Consider the following 20,208-nt stretch of genomic DNA (forward strand, 5'->3'; position numbering starts at 1 on the left):
TCACCTTACCTATAGTTCCACTTCATGGGGAAATATTTTACTGTGAAGTTCCTAGTATGCTCTTTATTCTTCCCCGTCCTTTAATCTGAAATTATTGGCCTAGCTGTTTCCTCATTCTCACCTTACTATAGACTCATAAATGATCAGCTTGAGATATTTCCTTTATGGATATGTACTCTTCGTTATCTTGGTTATTGATTGTTTACTTGTCATAAATCTAATGCTTTCTGAAACTGATTCTGAAATCTAGATAAAATCTTTAAAACTTCCCCGGAGTCTGTGGTCTTTTAGAAAATACAGAAGGATATAAAGTTGGTATTGTATTTTGCTTGCATTTTCTTCACAGCTAGCTCCCTGATTCATCGTAGTCATTAGGTACCCGTGACGGTGGATTGGTAAGTCGGGTACAATAGAAATATATAGGAAGGAACTGGGTTACTGGTAGTAGAGTGTATGGTCGCCCGATTAATAAATAATGGTGTATTGAAATATATGGGCCCGATACGTGTATGGTAAATTTTGTTGGTTGGGTGACCTGCGCGCTCTATCAGTAATTTTCTGGTAGCCAGAGGATGGTTAGGGACTAGTTAAAGAAATGGTTAGGGACTAGTTAAAGAAATGGTTAGGGACTAGTTAAGATGGCTAGGTAGGTTGGATGCTGCTAAAAAGTTATTGCTGCTAATTGTGAAAAATTTTGCTACTAAACGCATTTGCAAATGTTTTATTGCTTTTGAAAAAATTATGAAATGTTTTAAATTGTTTTTCTTGCTGTTATATTGATAAATGTACTAACCCACTCGTTGATAAATTGTTATATGTTGTCTGGAATCCCCGGGGAATTAAATAGCAAGTGGTGAGGAGAATCCACTTCGTTTTGAGGTCACTGGCTAGAGGAAGATTGGTGCAGGTTAGGCAGAACTGGAAGCACTAATTAGGGTTTTCTGAATGCATGTTTGAATAAATGATAGCAACGAGTTCGCTAATGAAACTTCAGTTGTGATATAACCTAGTAAGGTTCACACGAACAAGGAGTAGTATGGTTCATCGGAGCTTGAGTGACAGCAAAGGGGTTCGCTAGTGAAACTTTAGACTCAGTATATATCCCGAAAAGAAGTGGATGAGTCGAAGAAGTAGCAGGTTCCTTAATGCTTGAGTGAAGGGTAGGCAGAAGAGATCTACTCGTAGTATTTGAAAAGTAGACAGAAGAAGTTTACTTGCAGTAAAACAAAGCTTTCCTGTCTAGACACTCGAGTACAGTGGCGAATGTGTTCACGTTGTTAAATAACTAAAGCACTTGCACTTTAAGAGAGAAATAAAGTTTCCGTTACCTTGTGAGGGAGGGAGTCAGTTGCGGAGCTGCTCTGACGTCACTCTGTGCCGCGCTGGTATTGGTTGAAACAGCGCGTGTGTAGCGGAGCTGGAATTGTAAAGGAGGGGTGAGTGCCGAAGCGTGAGAACCTGTCTCGCGAAAAGGCCGCGCACCCATTGGTCGAGATTATTTGAAACCGTGCATTTGACTGGTTGCACGAAAATAAAAGCCGCATTGGGATTGGGAGTGATTTTGTAAACAGGGTCGCTTGTAGGAAATTATATGTGGCATACGTATAGGCCAGTGACTAGACCTGATCCAAGACATTTAGGGTTTGAAAACGATCAGTGGAAGGGTCATAATACCAGCATTATGTACGGAAATAAGAGAAAATTGTCCCTTGTAAATAAAGTGAAGAATTATTTCAAAAAGGACAAACCTATCAAAACCAGAGAAGGTGTTGTCATACCGCCACCTAACACTCCTGCATCTTTCATGATGTTTGATAAGGGGTACCACTCATGTGTGTGGTTGGAAAATTGGGCGGAGTACACAAAGGATGACGAAATCTTGGCTTTTCCGTTAGAAGGTACATTTATTGGCAGGATCCTTTTTAATTTGAGAACGCGAATGAATGATTTACATCCCAGACCTAGACTGACACAGTACGAAGCATTAGAGGAATGGGAGATAGAGGCTTTTGAAAGAGATAAGCCCCGAATGGATAAAGGGTTAACCAAATGGTATCCGAAATTGAAGCAAGAGACCCGAGATAAAAAAATGAAACAGTGGAGACAAAATATGATTGTAGAAGGACTGTATCCAATGATGGCAATGGGTGGTCCTGCGGGAGAGAAAAAGTCAGAAAAGACCAAGCATTGGGTGTCCAGTGGGGATTCAGATGACGATTTATTGGATGACATGTTTATGAAAAATCCGCCTCCTTATAATGAAGGACCCAGGTCCTCTAGTGTAGAGGATACTTCCCAACGACCCCCGTGTCAGGAAGGGAATAGATCTGTAAACGCAAGAGACAGCTGTCAAATACCTTCCTATAACAAGGGCCTAGGACCTATAGGTGCCAGAGACCCCTGTCTAAGACCACCATTTAGTGGAGAATCTAGATATTCAGGTGAAAGAGACTTTTGTCCAAGACCTCCTTATGAGGAAGGACTGAAATCCGTAAACACAGGAAGCCTGTTCCCAAAACCTAATTATGGTGAAGGACCAAGTATGACGCATCCAACTGCCCCAACCTTGAGTCCGCAAATAGTACCTGAAATAAGCCTGGAAAGAATACTGCAGGAAAAAGAGCGAGAGGCCCTAGCCAAACAAAGAACCGAGATAATTCAGAAAATCTCCCAGTTAAATACAAGCCCCGAAGCCTTGACAATCCCAGTAACTATTAGACCAGTTGTTCCTTTGTATGGGGATAGACAAGGGAGTCCAAAGGCCCCAATCATTACCCCAACTATAGTGCAGCCAAGAAAAGAGCCCTTAATTGAGGATGATCAGACGAGTGAATGTGAATCTGAAGCTTCTTTAATGGATTTGCCGATTAGGAACTCAGGAAGGAGTTTGCAGAAGAGACATAATCCTTTCAATACGAGAGAGATTCAAATGGAATCGACTTCAGGTACTAAGAGTGTCACATTGGTGACTCCTGAAGAGATTGAGAGATGGAGTCAAGAATTAGAGAGACAAACTCCTCAGACAAAACCATTAGATATTTACAAATTGAGAATTGAAATGGAAGAACTGACGGCCGGAAACGTGGGATTAGACAGATTAAATACCTATTCAGAGGAAGAGCTGCTGTTTATCTGCAAGAGTCTTACCCGTAATACCAGAGTGCTTCATGAGAAATTAACAGACACTGCAGCTAGTATGGGAATAGATATTTCGAAATCAAAGCCATTACAAAAACCCTATAGAGCTGAGTTCTCAGACAAAGATCTGGAAAATATGAATGTGTCAGGGAAAAAGGTGCAGATCAAAGAATTGTTGACCGTGTTGCAAAAATGGGGAGACGTAGAAAAGTGGAAAGCCAGGTGGGCAAAGAAAAAGGAAGATGTTAGATCCAAACAGACGACTTCTGAGTTTGTTTTAAAGGAAGCTGACAAGCCAGAACAATTATACCCCATGCGAGAAGTGCCTGGTGTGAAGTATGTGCACGTTCCATGGTCCAGACAGGATATTGTGTCCTTTACTAATGACTTTCCAAAGCTACGGGAGAAACCCGTGGATTGGTACAGGCAGGTAGAAAGGTTTGTGAAAGTACAAAAATGCCTGTGGAAAGATCTGGATGGGTTTTTCGATATAGTTGTTCCCGTAGACTTGTGGACAGAAAGTAAAATTGCGATTGGTTGGCCTAGTGAGGAATACGCGAGGGATCCTATTTCAGGGGCTCCTTCTGATGAGGTAATAAAAAAATACCAGCAAGTAATGTTACATCTGAAAGGGAAGGTGCCTGCAAAGGAAACTGATTGGACCAAAATAGATAGAACTACACAGGAAAGAGATGAGACTGTGCATTCCTTTTATGAAAGATTGCTACAGGTGTTTAAAACCTATAGTGGCATAGATAACATTGAGATGATGGATATGACCCATTTCATTTACAGGTTTGTAAACGGTTTAAGACCTGAAATTTGTCAATGGATAAAAGATAATAAAATCTGTTGGCAGTCTAAGAAAATGGATGAAGTCTTGCGATACGCAAAGTATTGCGAAGACGAAATGGCTGATAAGCGAAAGGCTTTGAAGGAAAAGGTTATGTGGGCACAAGTCAAACTAGCTGAACAACAAGAAAAACAATTGGGTAAAATGAATAGTAATTCCCAAAATCAAGGCTCTGGGGTGGAGGGAAGCCCAGAGTAAAAATGAGTCGAGAAGAAGCCAAAAAGAAGTTCCCCTGTCACGGGTGCGGACAGATAGGGCACTGGAGAGACGAGTGTCCATACGCACAAGATAATAACCCCCAAAACCCTGATTTAAATCCACAGACGCAGAATGAAAAACCAAGAAAGAACCAGCAACAGGTAAAAGCGAGTCAGTTGCCTCGTGCACCTAGACCGAATTTTAAGGGAAAGACACCGCAAGGTGAAGATATAGAAATCTGGGGAGGAAAGGAGGATAGAAATGCAGCAACTTCGCAATTTCTGTTGAATTACACTTTCTTCTGTGATGAACCTTACTGACGGTGCCTGAGGGGGGAGGACAAGGAGTGCGTACTTGGCGCCTCCTTGCCGGTAGACCAGTCAGGGCCATACATTGAAGGAAAGGTTGAAGGCAATGATGTCACCTTTCTGTTGGACACTGGAGCTACCCGTTCTACTGTAGGAACAGCAGATGTTCCAAACTTACCCCTCTCGGGAGAAGCAATCCAAGTAGAAGGTGTATCTAATCAATTGATTAGTACCCCAGTTACTGAACCCATGGAGATTACAATAGGGAATTTCAAAGAAATGCACAGATTTGTTGTCTGTGATACCAGTCCTGTAAACCTATTAGGACGTGATTTGCTGTGTAAAATGAACTGCACCATCTTTTGCACACCAAAGGGCGTCGAAATTCAAACCCCAGACGAAGATGGAATATACAAATTAATGTTAATCAGACCTGACTCAGAAATTAAACGACTGACTATACAAGACTTACCTGAAGAACTCCAACAGACGGTGAAACCAGGAGTATGGGACTTTACTGGAAAGGATGTAGGACTAATGGCAAATGTAGACCCAATTAAAATAGCCATAAAGGAAGATGCAGTTTACCCCAATACTAAGCCATACACAATGAGTGCAGAAGTGAGAGCAGGAGTGGCCATTGAAATAAAAAGATTGCTAGAAGCCAACATCATACAAGAAGTGATGAGTAGCCCATGTAACTCACCCATAATTGGAATCAAGAAACCTAGCGGCAAATACAGGGTAGTACAGGACCTGAGAAAGGTAAACAAAATTGTTGTTCCGTGCTGTCCTATTGTTCCGAACCCTGCAGTGATCCTGTATCAAATTCCCTGGGATGCTGAGTGGTTCACCGTGATTGACCTATGTCACGCATTCTTTTCGATCCCCTTGCATCCAGACAGCAAATTTCTTTTCTCATTTGCATTCGACAGTCACGTGTTCGTTTGGAATCGCGTCCCCCAGGGGTACACAGAAAGCCCCTCAATCTTTAATCAGATTCTGAAAAAGTGCCTTGAATCCCTAGTCTTGCCTGGAAATTCAGTTTTGGTGCAGTATATAGACGACCTCTTGGTGGCGTCTAAGAGCCAGAAAGACTGTGTTGTAGACACCATTGCCTTACTGAATCATCTAGGTGAGGGAGGACACAAAGTATCACCTGACAAACTACAGTTCTGTACCAATTCAGTAAAATATCTGGGGCACCAGATAGAGAAAGGTATCAGGAAAGTTACTTCAGAAAGAATTAGGATAATTCGAAACATGCAGTTACCTAATACTCAGAAAGAAATCAGAATGTTCCTTGGAGTTGTAGGATACTGCAGGCAATGGATTGTGGGATTTGCAGTCCTAGCAAAGCCATTGATAAAAATGACAAAGAAAGGAGCAAAGGACCCAGTAGAATTGGACGAGGAAAGCCTGACAGCATTTACTAAATTACGAGAATGCCTATGTACAGCCCCTGCTTTGGGAATGCCTGATGTTTCGAAAGAATTTGCACTGTTTTGTGACACACGAGATAATTGTGCATTGTCAGTCCTAACTCAGGAGCATGGTTTAACTAGACGTCCAGTAGCATACTTTTCTGCTACTCTGGATCCAGTGGCTGCTGGATTACCTGGATGTCTGAAAGCTGTAGCTGCAACCTGCATGAGTCTTGAGCAGAGTGAGTCCATCGTTATGGGACATCATGTAACTGTGTATGTTCCACATGCAGTTGTAATCCTACTGACCAGAACTAAGACCCAGTATCTCACACCTAGTCGGCTGACTAAGTATGAGAGGATCCTTGTAGGTGCTGCAAATGTAACCCTCACTCGATGTAACATATTGAATCCAGCAACATTGTTACCTGAGTCACTGATTGCAGAAGCAAAGGGAGAGGTCGAGCATGACTGCCTTGACCTGACTGAGTTTAGCACCAAACCACGTCCAGATATCAAGGAAATGCCCCTACCTATAGAAGATTACGAGCTGTTTGTTGATGGCTCATGTCTGAGACATGAATATGCAGGCCTAAGTGCTGCTTATGCTGTAGTCACGGTATCACGTACTATAGAATCATCCGGTCTATTTGGAGTAAAGTCTGCACAAGTAGCATAATTGGTTGCATTAACAAGGGCATGTAAAATTGGGAAAAATAAAAGAGTAACCGTATATACAGACAGTCAGTACGGGTACGGGGTTGTGCATGACTTCGGCCAATTGTGGCTACAGAGAGAGTTTCTGACTTCTTCAGGTACTCCTATCAGAAATGGAAAAGTGGTACAGGAATTGCTGGATGCCATCCAGTTACCAAAAGAATTGGCAGTGGTCAAATGTGCTGCTCACAAATCTGGCAATGACAATGTGACAGTAGGCAATAACTATGCTGACCAAGTAGCCCAACATTGTGCCAGACATCGAATGTCTGTCAATATCAAATTGGGGGGATATGGAAACAGCTGCCAACTTATGGTGTTTGAGGATGTGCCTACATGGGAAGAATTGAAAGATTTACAGAATGCAGTGACACCAAAGGAAAGGGAGCGATGGAGAAAATTTGGTTGTCACCAGAGAGGCGAGGATGGTGTCATTGTTGGCCCTGATGGTATGCCTGTATTGCCTGACAGCCTGCTTGCTTCTGTGGCCAGATTGATACATGGAGATACACACATTGGTAGGGATGCCATGATTCGTGTTTTCCAACAGACATGGTACAGCTCGAAGTTCAGGAAAGTAGCAGAGTCGCTCTGCCAGAGGTGCTTGACATGTCAACAGTTTAACGCTGGGAAGAAAACAGTAGTTGAAGTGGGAAAGATTGGAAAGGCAGGAGGTCCTTTTGTAAGATTACAAATCGACTTCATCCAGTTACCCATGTGCAAAGGAATGAGATATGTTCTTGTCATTGTCTGCCTATTTTCAAAATGGGTAGAAGCTTACCCAGCCAAAAAGAATGATGCCATCACTGTAGCCAAATTGTTACTACGAGAACTAATACCTAGGTACGGGGTTCCGATCACAATTGAATCAGATAGAGGTGGGCATTTCCAGAATGAAATAATTGACCAGCTCTGTAAAGCCTTCAAGATTACACAAAAGCTGCACTGTGCATATCGTCCAGAGGCTTCTGGAGTGGTGGAACAAGTAAATGGCACTATCAAGTCGAGATTAGGGAAAATGTGTGAATCTACTGGCATGAACTGGATAGAGGCTTTACCTCTTGTTCTGATGGGAATCCGAAGTATTCCAGACCGAAATACAGGCCTGAGTCCCCATGAGATCCTAATGGGAAGAGTGATGAGACAAGCATGGGTACCAGGACACAAACTGATAAGCATTTCTGATGATTTGGTACTTGAGTACTGCAAGCAACTGGGTGACCAAGTGCGTTCTATCTCTCGCCAGATTGGGGAAGACGCCGTCGCCAGTCCAGCAACTCCAGTCCATAAATTGATTCCAGGTGACTGGGTGGTACTCAAGAAGCACACCCGTTCGAGTTGCCTCGCACCGAAGTGGGGAAAGCCAAGACAGGTGAGCCTGGTGACCACGACAGCGGTGAAGTGTGCAGGAGTACCAAAGTGGATCCATGCCAGCCACACCAAGAGAGTGACAGAGGACGAAAAGAAGACTGACGCTGAAGGTTGCCCAGCTGAGGGGTCTCCAGACGTGGGTCCCGAAGTAGCTGATGAAGAACGACCGAGCAACAGTCAAGATGAGTGGATACCTATAATCGACCTGACAGATGATCCAATAAGAACCAGAAGTCAAACATACGCAGACAGAGAGTGGAATAGTGAGGAAGAGACAGGAATAGGAGAAGACGATCAGATTATCGAAATCCATGTAAAATCTGAAGAAGAAGAAGATCAGATAGGGACAGAACAAGTTATCGACACACCCCCAAGAACTCCTGAGATTGAAAAGGGACAGACAGGAATTAGGGCGAAAGTTCAAGCGGAAGAAAATCAAAGGTTCGAAGTGCTTGAACAGGAACAGATAGAAATACACGAAAGTGTTCAGGATACAGGAAGAGAAACATCAAAAAGTCAAATTCAGTATTCACCTGAACAAGGCCAGCTTAGCAACCAGGCAGAAGAAACTGAAATAAGACCTGGGACTAGTCAGATAGAAAGGGAAAAGGAAACAGAAGCAGAAGTGCCACAACTGAACGAAAATAAAAGAGCATTAGACGAAAGCCCAACCACAGTGCCAGTTAAAAGACTCAAGAAGAAAAATACAGAACCAAGGTACATTAAAAGACTGAGACTGAGACTGAAAACAGTAGAAGAAAAACTTGAGCAAAGGAAACAAGCTTTAAGTACAACAGAGCCAACTGGAGAAAACACTAAGCGAAGAAGTGCCCGAGTAAAAAGACAGAACGAAAAGTATCAGGATCCTGAATGGACTTTCCTGGTGTTGGAGGAATTTGAGGATCTTGAGATAAGTGACGAAAGTGACGAAGAACAGACTACTGACCAGTCTGCCGAAGAAGACGAACCAACCTGAAGTTGCTCAGTGTAAGCTACCTGTGCAAAGTTACAAAGAGGGGTTGAGAGAAGCTTCTTTTGAGCAGAGATGTCTGATTCAAATGTGAATGGAAGACCTAGACGTAATTGCTGTAAAACATGCTGCCAAGTATGTTTATGTAGTGTAGCTATAGTATTGATCCTTTGGATAGGACTAACAATAACGCTTCCTTCTATGATGAGCAAGAACCCAAGTCTGTACCCAAATAATAACTTACCTGACGACACTGTAGAATCACACACTAGAACGACACCACGAAGAGTAGACTCGTTGGACAAACCACTTAGTTTAAGACGAAGACAATTAAACTTAGAAACATCAGATGAGGAAGAATTACACTTTAACAAAATTAAGAACAAAACGCATTTGAACGTGTTCGCAAACCTGTTATTGCATTATGTAGAAGCTATGGAAATAGACGACTGTTATGTCTGTATGAAGCTACCTACTTCTGTAGCTGAAGGTGTGACTTATCATCATCTACCCTTAACCTATGGAATTTCCTGTAGTATATTAGCTAGCTTATTTTATAAAAGAGGACCTTTACAGTATTACTATTCAAAATCTGACGTGACATTTTCTGAACTCCCTGTTCGACAAAACCTGAACCCTGTACAGACGACTAGAGATGTAGCTAAATACATGAGTGACTATTTAATAACAGTAGGAAAAATTAATATAGATGAAGCACATAAGAATAACTTGACCTGTTCTTTACATGAGAAAGAAAAGGAGTTTCTGGACATGGTAGAGAAAAGAAGAGAGAGTTTCCAAAAGAAAGCCAAAGACAGGAACCATAAAGTTCCTAAATGGGCAGAAAATATAGGGAGCACCTCAAATGGTGGAGCTACTGCTGCTATGCTCCTTGATTTCGAGAAGAAGGGGAAGCTCTGTCTAAAGAGGGAAATGACTAGCTATTATAACAATGTCTTGTTGCGAACATAATTACAAGGTAATTGGAGGCTGGGGTTTCAAAGATGGGACAGAGCCAGTGTTTCCTGGAATTTATTTTATTTGTGGGAACAAGGCTTACTTAAAATTACCCGACCATTGGTACGGGAGTTGTTATTTCGGTATTGTCTTCCCGAAGATATACCATGTGGGAAAAATCACAGCAATGAAGAAACTAACAAAATAGGACGCAATAGAAGAGAAACTGCTGGTGAAATTGTAGGAAATTGTATTTTAGTGCAATAATACCTGCAGTGGAAGTGGTTCTGAACTCAAATAAAATTTGCAAATTGTCAACAGTAGAAGACCGGTTATCTACCGACACTGCTGGAGGTTTCCTGATGGTCAATACCGAAATGGTTGCGATCAGATCCATGGTTTTACAAAACCGACTTGCCCTTGACACTCTATTGGCGAAAGAGGGCGGAGTCTGCAGAATGTTGAAAGCACAACAATGTTGCACTTACATACCTAATAAAAGTGTGGGAATCCAGAGGTATGTAAGGAACATTACAAATTTGGGAAAGGAACTCAAACCACTGGAGGTTGACAGTGCATGGAAGAGACTTACTGATGGTCTATCTGCCATAGGTCATTGGTTTGCACAATTAGGTAGAGGTTTATTGTTTAAGGTACTGATGCCAATTGCAGGAATAGGTTCTGTCCTATTTCTCATATTTGTCTGTTGCAAATGTCGCAAACATCAAAAGAAGTATACTGTGAACAAAAGAGGTGTGAAACGGAGTGTGGATGAACTTGAATTAGAGGAACTGAATAATCAGATTTATAAAAGGGTGAAGAATTCACACCCTAACAAAGAAACAAAAGAAAAGCTGAATAAAATGTTGGAAGAGATTGAAATGAACAGAGTGTGAGAGAAAGTTGGCATCTGATTCCATTGATTTTGTGATGATAGTAAATATCATCAAAGAGGGGATTGATGGAGCAAGGATTCGCATATTATGCGACTTGCTTGAATTCATGAACCTCGAGTAATATGTAACAAAGTAATCCAACCTGTTTGTCTTACTAATTTCCTTTTATTTTGACATTGGGAACGCCCTAGAGACGCTTGCCTATGTGTTTACTAATTCAATTACGCTTGTCCCTAAAAATGGCCGTTGCTTGGCGGGTTTTCTTCTGCGCATGCGTTAGTCACACTCACGTGACGTGACGTATTTGCAGTTCTGGTGGGAACCTTTGCGCCTGCGCAATTGCAATTAATATGGCCGCTTGGTGTCCTCACATGGTGAAGCTTGCACTGATGTTTTCCTGTTATAGTTTATTTGCACTAAACCTTAATGCAAATAGTATATATATAGTAAGGGGTATAGAGTAGCTATTCATGGTATACAGTATAATCATTTAGTTCTGTGTTTTAATTTGTTTTCGCGTACTTTTCATGTACCGCGTTCTTGAGGGTCTGCGAGACACTCGTGAATCCATATTGAGTTACCCTTCTGCGCATGACAAGTCTTCTGTCGGTGGCATTGAAACCCAGCCAACCAGAGGTCTCAGCCAAGATGTGCCTGGGAAGATGCACCCTCACCTAGCAGAAGAAGCTAAAATGTTCTGCAAATGCTACATTTGTATACGTTTTCATTGTGATCCGTAGAGTACGTCATGGGAACCCCAAAATCAATAGGCGGTCCCAGAATATGTTAATATAGGCTTGTAGAATTGAAATGTGTGTTGACCTATCCTACTTGGGGACCAATCGAAATTGGGGATTCTGACACTTGCAACATTTGGGGGGTGGTACACTGACCCGAAAACAGTATAACTAGCCTAGGTTTAGCTAGAGAAATTGTCCGACTTGTCCGAATAGCTGACCTGTCACTGACCCAACGCACTCAATAGGTGACTTGATACAGAGGGCTGCGGAGCACTCTGTCCGAAATTTCCATAGACTCGAGAGGTTTTAAACCTAAAGTGCTGGCGGAGCACTTTGCTTGGGAGTTCGATAACCCAATCGGGGATCTGGCCGATAGCTGCAGAGAGGGTGGAGCGCAGGCGTTTCTTCCAAACTGCGGGTGCTGGTCGTGCCTTGGTGGTCCTGTCCTGATCCTAATCTGGGTTTCATGTCCTGTCCTGGGGTGTCCATTCTGCACCTGCTGTCCTGCTATTGATGGGTTTCCTTTGGGGTCCCTCCTGTTCTTAACTGACCTGTGGCCAGGGTTGGTCTTCACACCATCCTAGGTAAATATAGTATTGAAACTCTATACTGCACCTCTCTATCTTTCTGTCTTTTGCTTCAATAAAGACATATCTTTGCATATATTGATTTTCCATGCTTTTTTCGCAAACCCACTGAATGAAAAGCTCATACGTTATTGTCGTTATTCTAGCATGTTCCATTTTCTACCCATCCTTTGAGTACATTTCCTTTTCAGGTCATGATATACAGAGGTTCTTTGTATTTACCCATCTTTTAGTTGATTCAAGTAATTGCACCAGTTTATTAGTACGGTCTATTTTTCACCTTACCTATAGTTCCTCTTCATGGGGAAATATTTTACTGTGAAGTTCCTAGTATGCTCTTTATTCTTCCCCGTCCTTTAATCTGAAATTATTGGCCTAGCTGTTTCCTCATTCTCACCTTACTATAGACTCATAAATGATCAGCTTGAGATATTTCCTTTATGGATATGTACTCTTCGTTATCTTGGTTATTGATTGTTTACTTGTCATAAATCTAATGCTTTCTGAAACTGATTCTGAAATCTAGATAAAATCTTTAAAACTTCCCCGGAGTCTGTGGTCTTTTAGAAAATACAGAAGGATATAACGTTGGTATTGTATTTTGCTTGCCTTTTCTTCACAGCTAGCTCCCTGATTCATCGTAGTCATTAGGTACCCGTGACGGTGGATTGGTAAGTCGGGTACAATAGAAATATATAGGAAGGAACTGGGTTACTGGTAGTAGAGTGTATGGTCGCCCGATTAATAAATAATGGTGTATTGAAATATATGGGCCCGATACGTGTATGGTAAATTTTGTTGGTTGGGTGACCTGCGCGCTCTATCAGTAGAACCTCCAAAGGAAGTGGAGGGGCCACCGACAGCAGGTGGAGTTCCGTGTACCAGAACTGCCTCGGCCAAGCAGGAGCTATCAGGATCATCCTGCACGGCTCTACCTTGATCTTCCTGATGAGCCGTGGGATCAGATGTATGGGAGGAAAAGCGTAGACAAATGTCCTCGACCCTGCTATTGAAAGCGCACTCCCCAGAGAACCTCGATGGGAAAGCCTGCTTGCATAAGACCGGCATTTCCTATTGGTCGGAGTGGCAAAAAGATCGATCTCCGGTCTGCCCCACTGGCTGAAGACCTTCTCCAAAACTCTCTGATTCAATTCCCATTCGTGGCTGACTGAGGATGACCTGCTCAGTCTGTCGGCGTTTTCGTTTAGGACCCCCGGCAAGTGTTCTGCCTTCAGCGATATCCTCTGAAGGATCGCCCATTCCCAGATCTGTTGAGCTTCTTGGGACAATGGACGAGATCTGGTTCCTCCTTCCTTGTTCACATAGTGCATGGCCGTGGTGTTGTCCGTCCTGATAAGCACTTGTGAACCCTCCAGGCGAGGAAGAAAAGCTTGCAGAGCCAGTCTTATCGCCCTTAGCTCTAAAAGGTTAATGTGGAGACGTTTCTCCTGGGGCGACCAATGACCGCTGACATGCAGGTCTTGCATCACTGCTCCCCAACCCTCCAATGACGAGTCCGTTGTGACCACTTGTGGAGACGGGTCGCTTACGAAGGATAGACCTTGGGACAAGTTCCCTTGATCTGTCCACCATAAGGCCGCTTCCTTCATCATTGGAGTGACCGTCACTCTGTCCTCGAATGAACCGTGGGCCTGTTTCCACTGATTGTCTGGTTGCTCCTGCAGAGGACGCATTCTTAGTCTGCAATGGGGAATCAGTGGGATACACAATGAAATTACTCCCAGTAGAGACTTGTAGCGACGTACTGAAAGACACTTTTTTGCCTGTAAGTCCTTGGCCAAGGTCTGTAATTTCTCTCTCCTTTCCGGAGTAGGGAAGGCTCTTGAGAGCTTTGAATCCAAGATGGCTCCCAGGAAGTGGGCCTTTCTGGACGGGACCAGGGAAGACTTTTCGTTGTTCAGAGTGAGTCCCAGATTCTGAAACAAATTGGTGCAAGCTTGAACTGCCTCCAGTGCTGCCTGCCTGGATGGAGCTTTTAGTAACTAGTCGCCCAGGTAGGGGAAGACTTGGAAATGGTTCCTTCGCAGAAAAGCTGCTACTGGCGCCAGCACCTTTGTAAAAATTCTCTGGGCTGAGCGGAGTCCAAAGGGTAAATGCCTGAACTGAAAATGGCTCTTGGCTACTGTGAATCGCAGAAACCTTCTGTGTGCTGGGTGAATCGGAATGTGGAAATACACATCCTCGAGATCGAGCGTGGCCATGAAATCCCCCGGATTGATAAGCTTCAAGATGTCCTGGAGGGAGACCATCCGGAAGGACAGGGAGATGAGATAGGTGTTTAGCTCCCTGAGGTCTAAAATGGGGCGCCACTTCTCCAGCGTTTTCTTTACCAGGAAGAACCTGGAATAGAATCCTTCCCCCTTTGGTTTGAGGGGACCGGCTCTATGGCTCCCTTCCGGAGCATCTGTTGGACCTCGAGCCGCAGGAGACGCTGGTGTTTTGATGGAATGGCTGCCGGGGGCTTGGGGTGGAGGGACTTGCGCGAATTCCAAGGTATGCCCTTTCCGAATGATGTTGAGCACCCAACGGTCCGATGTTATCCTGGACCAGTTTTGAAGGTATTTGGTGACCCTGCCTCCAACTGTTGATCTCTTGAAGGAGGGTCCAGTAGGAAAAGCCAGGAGGCCGCTATTGGCGTTTGGACGAATCCCGGCCTCTTCCAGCCTGTTTCCCCTTATTGTAAGGCCTGGAGTAGTTTGTAGACTGGCCCTGCCGCTATTGATAAGGCTGACGGTATTGCTGGGAACCTGAGCCCGTGGAGGAATAGCGTTGTTGTTGAAAGGATCCCCTGTAGGTACCACCTCTACCTCTGGATCCCTTAAAAGGAGACTTTCGGTATTGAAGGGTCCCCAAGGACCTGGCAGTCTCCGTGTAATTTTTTATCTCTTGAAGAATGTCGTCGATGAGTTTTCCGTACAATGCCTCACCATCAAAGGGAAGATCCAGGACCTTGTTTTGGATCTCAGGCCGAAACCAAGTTGCTCTGAGCCAGCCTTGGCGACGGAGGACTGCCGTCCCAGCCAAGGATCGAAACACCGTTGTTGCAATGTCCATTGCACAGTCAATGATCTCCATCGACGTCGCTTCTCCCTCTTGCAAGATCTTTTTTGCTTCAGATGTTGACTCCGGAGGCAGCTGGTCAAGGTACGGGGCGATATCACACCAAAGCTGGCGGTCATATCTACCCAAGATCGCCAGGGCATTTGCCGCTCGCACCAGCAAAGTCGCCATGGACGAGAATCTATTCCCAGCATTATCCAACCTCCGCCCTTCCTTGTCCGGAGGAGTTGTTAAGGGAGCAGAGGGGTTACAGGATTTCCTCTGCGCTGCCTATGAGATAACGGAGTCTGGTCTTGGATGACCCGTTAAGGCCGCCAGACCATCATCGGGTGCCTTGTATTTCTTATCCGGACGCGGTAGCACAGGGACCACCGTCGCCTGGTTCTTCATCGCCTCTAGGACCTCCTTCCACAAATGTTCCACAATAGGAATAGACCTAGTTGATTTCCTGAAGGGTTCCTTGAAATCATATAGGAAACAATCTGTAGTAACCTGAGGCATGGCTAACTTAAATCGTCCCTTGCTCATTGCACCATCAGGATTCAAGCAAGCCGGGCCGAAGACGCCTGAAATGGCAGAAACCGGTCCCCGGAAGCTTGTTTCCTTCCCAGTGTAAGAATTGGCTTTTGTAGTCTGGTCTGCCCTGTTCCCATGCTGCACTGGGCCAGGGACAGACTAATTTGCATACAGCCAGGTTCTGAAACTGGGATGGTGCAATGAGCTAAAAAACGGTGTTGGATCTAGCCCTGATCTCTTGACTGGGTGAGAGTACTCTGCTTAATTCAGAGACTCTGTCCATCACCACCCCTTGTTGTAAATAATTTTGTCCACCCTAAGCGTGGAAGGGTATACTCAGATGTGAGTCCCTTGCTCATTGCACCATCAGGATTCAAGCAAGCCGGGCCGAAGACGCCTGAAATGGCAGAAACCGGTCCCCGGAAGCTTGTTTCCTTCCCAGTGTAAGAATTGGCTTTTGTAGTCTGGTCTGCCCTGTTCCCATGCTGCACTGGGCCAGGGACAGACTAATTTGCATACAGCCAGGTTCTGAAACTGGGATGGTGCAATGAGCTAAAAAACGGTGTTGGATCTAGCCCTGATCTCTTGACTGGGTGAGAGTACTCTGCCTAATTCAGAGACTCTGTCCATCACCACCCCTTGTTGTAAATAACTTAAATCTTCCAGCAGCTCTTTCCATCAGCTGATGGAAGCCCCCAATGTCCGCTGGCGGGGAATCCGCCGGGTCCGGGACTGGTGATGAGGGATCTGGAATGATGTAGTCATCATATTCAGTATTTGGAATAGAGTCATGATCCGACTGGTGATCCTAAACCGAGGAATCATCATGGGGCTCTTGCAGCCCGGAGGAATCCTGTTGGAAGGATGTTTGAGGCCGAGGAGAAACTTGAGCCGGAAAATTAGGCGGCACTGAGGAGGCCGAAATCACTGGAGGCGCAGCAGGCGTTGGCGGGACCGAAATTGGCCTATTCGCCTTAGAGTTATAGTCCTGCAGCATCTTGTGCAGATCTTGGAGAAAAGATGATGGCACTGTAACCATATCCTGCCCAGAATAGTGTTGTGACTGGGTCGTCTGATGATGATCAACCTCCCCGTGGTCGTATTCGCAGGGTCCATCTCCTGGCATTTGACTAGGAGTTGGGAGGGACTACTTGCATAGCTGTACGGGTCCTGGTCATCCTCCTCGGACTCCCCCGCTTGAAAAAGCATGGTTGGCAGTAGGGGAGACACACTCCTCGGAGAAGTCATCTCTGGCGTGATTCTTGTCATAGAAACCGTAATTCTCCTTTCAGAGGATAGTATCGTCGACGGTTCTGTCGTCGACGGTTGTATACGCGTCGACGAGATGGGGGTCGTCGAAGTCGTCAACGATGAAACCTTCGACGCGCCAGCTTGTGTCATTGTCAAAGTCGTCGTCGCCCTCGTCGACGAGACCGTCGTCGTCGACGTCGCCATCGTCGACGTCGCCATCGTCGTCACCATCGTCGTCGGTGACACTGAAACTGCCGTCATCGGCATCCTCGTCGCCAGGAGGCCCATAGGAATGAAGGGGAAATTTAATCGAAAATTGAGAATATTTTCAAGGGTGCAGGGGTGTCCAAAGGACACCCTGTTGCACCCCTGAAATCTGCATGGGTGCACATGTGGCGCACATACTTGCCCTAAGGGCAAGTATGTGCGCCACATGGCACTTTAAAAAATGAAAAAATATGCATTTTGAAAGGAATTTGCAACTTACCACCAACTAGAAGTTGGTGGTAATTTGCGATTCCTTAAGGCCAATTAGCTATTTTTTTGGGCTTCTTACATTGCATTTAAGGAATCTCAAAATTTGCGATTCCTTAAATGCAATCGCAAGATAAGGAATCACAATTTTTGCGGATTTGCTTGATACATACCATTAGTCCAAATTGCATTCTGCGAATTTCGGCGTTTGCGAAGTCAATTTGGCTTGATACATATGGCCCTAAGTTATGAAATTTAGAAAATGAAATAAGCGATAGAGGATCTCTATGAGAGTCATACATAACAAGGCTATACCAGAATGTTGAGTAAAACTAGATGTTCGACAGAAAAAAAATTGCAAGTATGCCTTGGATAGCAATGATATAGATTCTGAAATCATCTACCCCTATAGCTCACCCTCTCCAACTCTGCAACATTTTGGAACAGACCCAAGTCCCTCCAATTTCACCATATTCCTTTCACCTACTAACCATATCCTGACTACAATCTACCCTTCCCACTTCACCAACTCCTAATTGCATCAAAACATGTCATAAAAATGTATAATATATGCTGTTGGGATGAAAATTCCTATGCATAATTTGTAGGCATGAGCCTCCACCTTAAATAAACTCGTATATGAGTGTATGGAAAGATTTTCATTTTTATTGTGGTCTCAGAACAAACGACTACCATGAGTAATCTACTATGACCTGGAGTGTGGCTCTGTTGAGTGGTGTAGAGGGACTCACCAAGCATACTGTCCTTTAGAGTGGGAGTGTAGCTACTGTCAGCTCACTTGGTTGTAGCAACAGAGAGTGTTGGTAGTGTCAGAGTCAGAGTCAGAGTCAAAAACACTTTATTCGATTGTTTCAAAATCATAAAAGTATGCTACAAAATCACTTTCAATCATACAGACAAATTATTAAAAACAAGTTAAAAAGTTAAAAGGATTACAATTAAAAAGTGAAATATTCATATAAAAACTTCTTTGTCATCATGTTTGCAGGGACAATAGTTTTATGGGCCCATAACAATGTAAAAAAGATTAAAAAAATTAGCAAGACTAACATATATTTACAATTCAAAATACAAAAAGTACCAACAGCCTGGGGAAAAAGTGCAAGACGTGCAGAACATTGGTTCACATTTCTGGATTACAAAAAACATTAGTCAATTAATAGTTTTAAGCAAACAATTTACGTTAGCAATTTAACCTTAATCTTGCTTGCTTTGATCGAATTGACATTATCAAGAAATTTGCTACCCCATACATTACTACTGTAGTTTCCATGAGCTGCAAATACAGTAAGGCTGGTCTGACTTGTATAAAGTCTAAACCTCTCAAAATTGGTTTAATGTATTTCTCCCTCCCATTCTTATACAAGGGGCAGAAAAACACAAAGTGTAGCAAATCTTGATCTGAGAAGTGATCACATTTACAGGGAGCATTTTCGTGAGGCTTACACCATTTGTCAAATTCTCCTAGCAAAAAATGTGCTTGGTTAAATCGGAATTTAGTGAGGACCCACCTATGGAAAGGCTTATTTACTATCGTCAAATAAGATTGAATAGATAACGAAGCAATCATCATATTGTGGGCCCTGACAGTTGGTTTTAAAATTTCGATAGCCTCTCTCTCTGCTTCCTTCTTCTCTATAAAGTTTTTCTTAACCCAGTCAATGTCCTCTCTCCTTAGACTCTCGGGGTTTGTATATAGCTCCGGGCGGCCTAAGTATACTGCTGTGTTTTTAATATATTTTAGCCAACCTATCTTACCCACGTTTTCCCTCCCCATACAATCCCAAATAATCACATGGTTTAGAATTAAGGCTGGGTTAAGCCATGTCCTAATCCACGACAGTAGCGGGGCCAGGGCCAAAGAGTCTTCAATGTACCCTATCCCCAATTCCATATGTACGGAGAAAGCTGGGGTGGATTTAGGAAGGCCCAGTAGGGATCGCAAAAAGAGGTTCTCTTCTCTTTGAATGTGGGCCAGATTTTTGTAGCCCCATATCGCAGCCCCATACCTCGCAATAGACAAAGTTTTTGCTCTGTAAATTGCTAATATAGCCTCAGGTGGTTTACCTCCCAATCTTTTCGCAAAACCTAGGATAGCGCCAGCCGATCTTTTTACTGCCACAGCTTTACTTGTAATTTGTGGTGCCCATGTCCCCTTCTCGTCGAACACCACACCCAGGTAAGTAAAAACTTTAACTTTAGATAACACTGAGCCATTACAGGTGAGGGTTTTAATGCTATTCTTACGACTTCCTACTGCCATAACATGGGATTTATCAATATTAACAGATAAATCCAAGCTTTGCATAAAGTCCCCAAAAGAATTTAGGAGACGTTGTAATCCATTGGGGGTTCTTGACAACAGTACAGTGTCGTCGGCATATAATAAGACCGGCATTAAAGAGTCACCCATACGTGGTACATCAGTGGAGGCCGTTTCCAGGGTCTTTCCCAGTGAATTAATATAAAGTGAAAAGAGCATTGGTGCCAAAATGCACCCTTGGCGCACCCCCCTTTCTGATTTAAAAAAGGCAGTACAGTTTCCCTCTTGAGACATACGTATGGTAGCCCTCAGATCACTATGGAGTTGTGCCAGGAAATTCACTAATGCTTGGTCTAGGCCCAAATTCAAAAGTATTGACCACAGCTTTGACCTATTAACTAGGTCAAAAGCTGTGGACAAATCCATAAAAGCCAAATACATCA

The 20,208-nt window shown here is 43.8% G+C and overlaps 1 protein-coding gene across 12 annotated transcripts in view; it reads right to left on the minus strand.

The window, feature by feature from the left end:
* The window catches only part of LOC144817722 (homeobox protein not2-like), a 1,386,394-nt gene that overhangs the window by 811,085 nt on the left and 555,101 nt on the right, over positions 1–20,208 (minus strand). The window lies entirely within an intron of this gene.

Source organism: Lissotriton helveticus, chromosome 2_1 (genome assembly GCF_964261635.1).
Source record: "Lissotriton helveticus chromosome 2_1, aLisHel1.1, whole genome shotgun sequence".
Taxonomy (NCBI): Eukaryota; Metazoa; Chordata; class Amphibia; order Caudata; family Salamandridae; genus Lissotriton; species Lissotriton helveticus.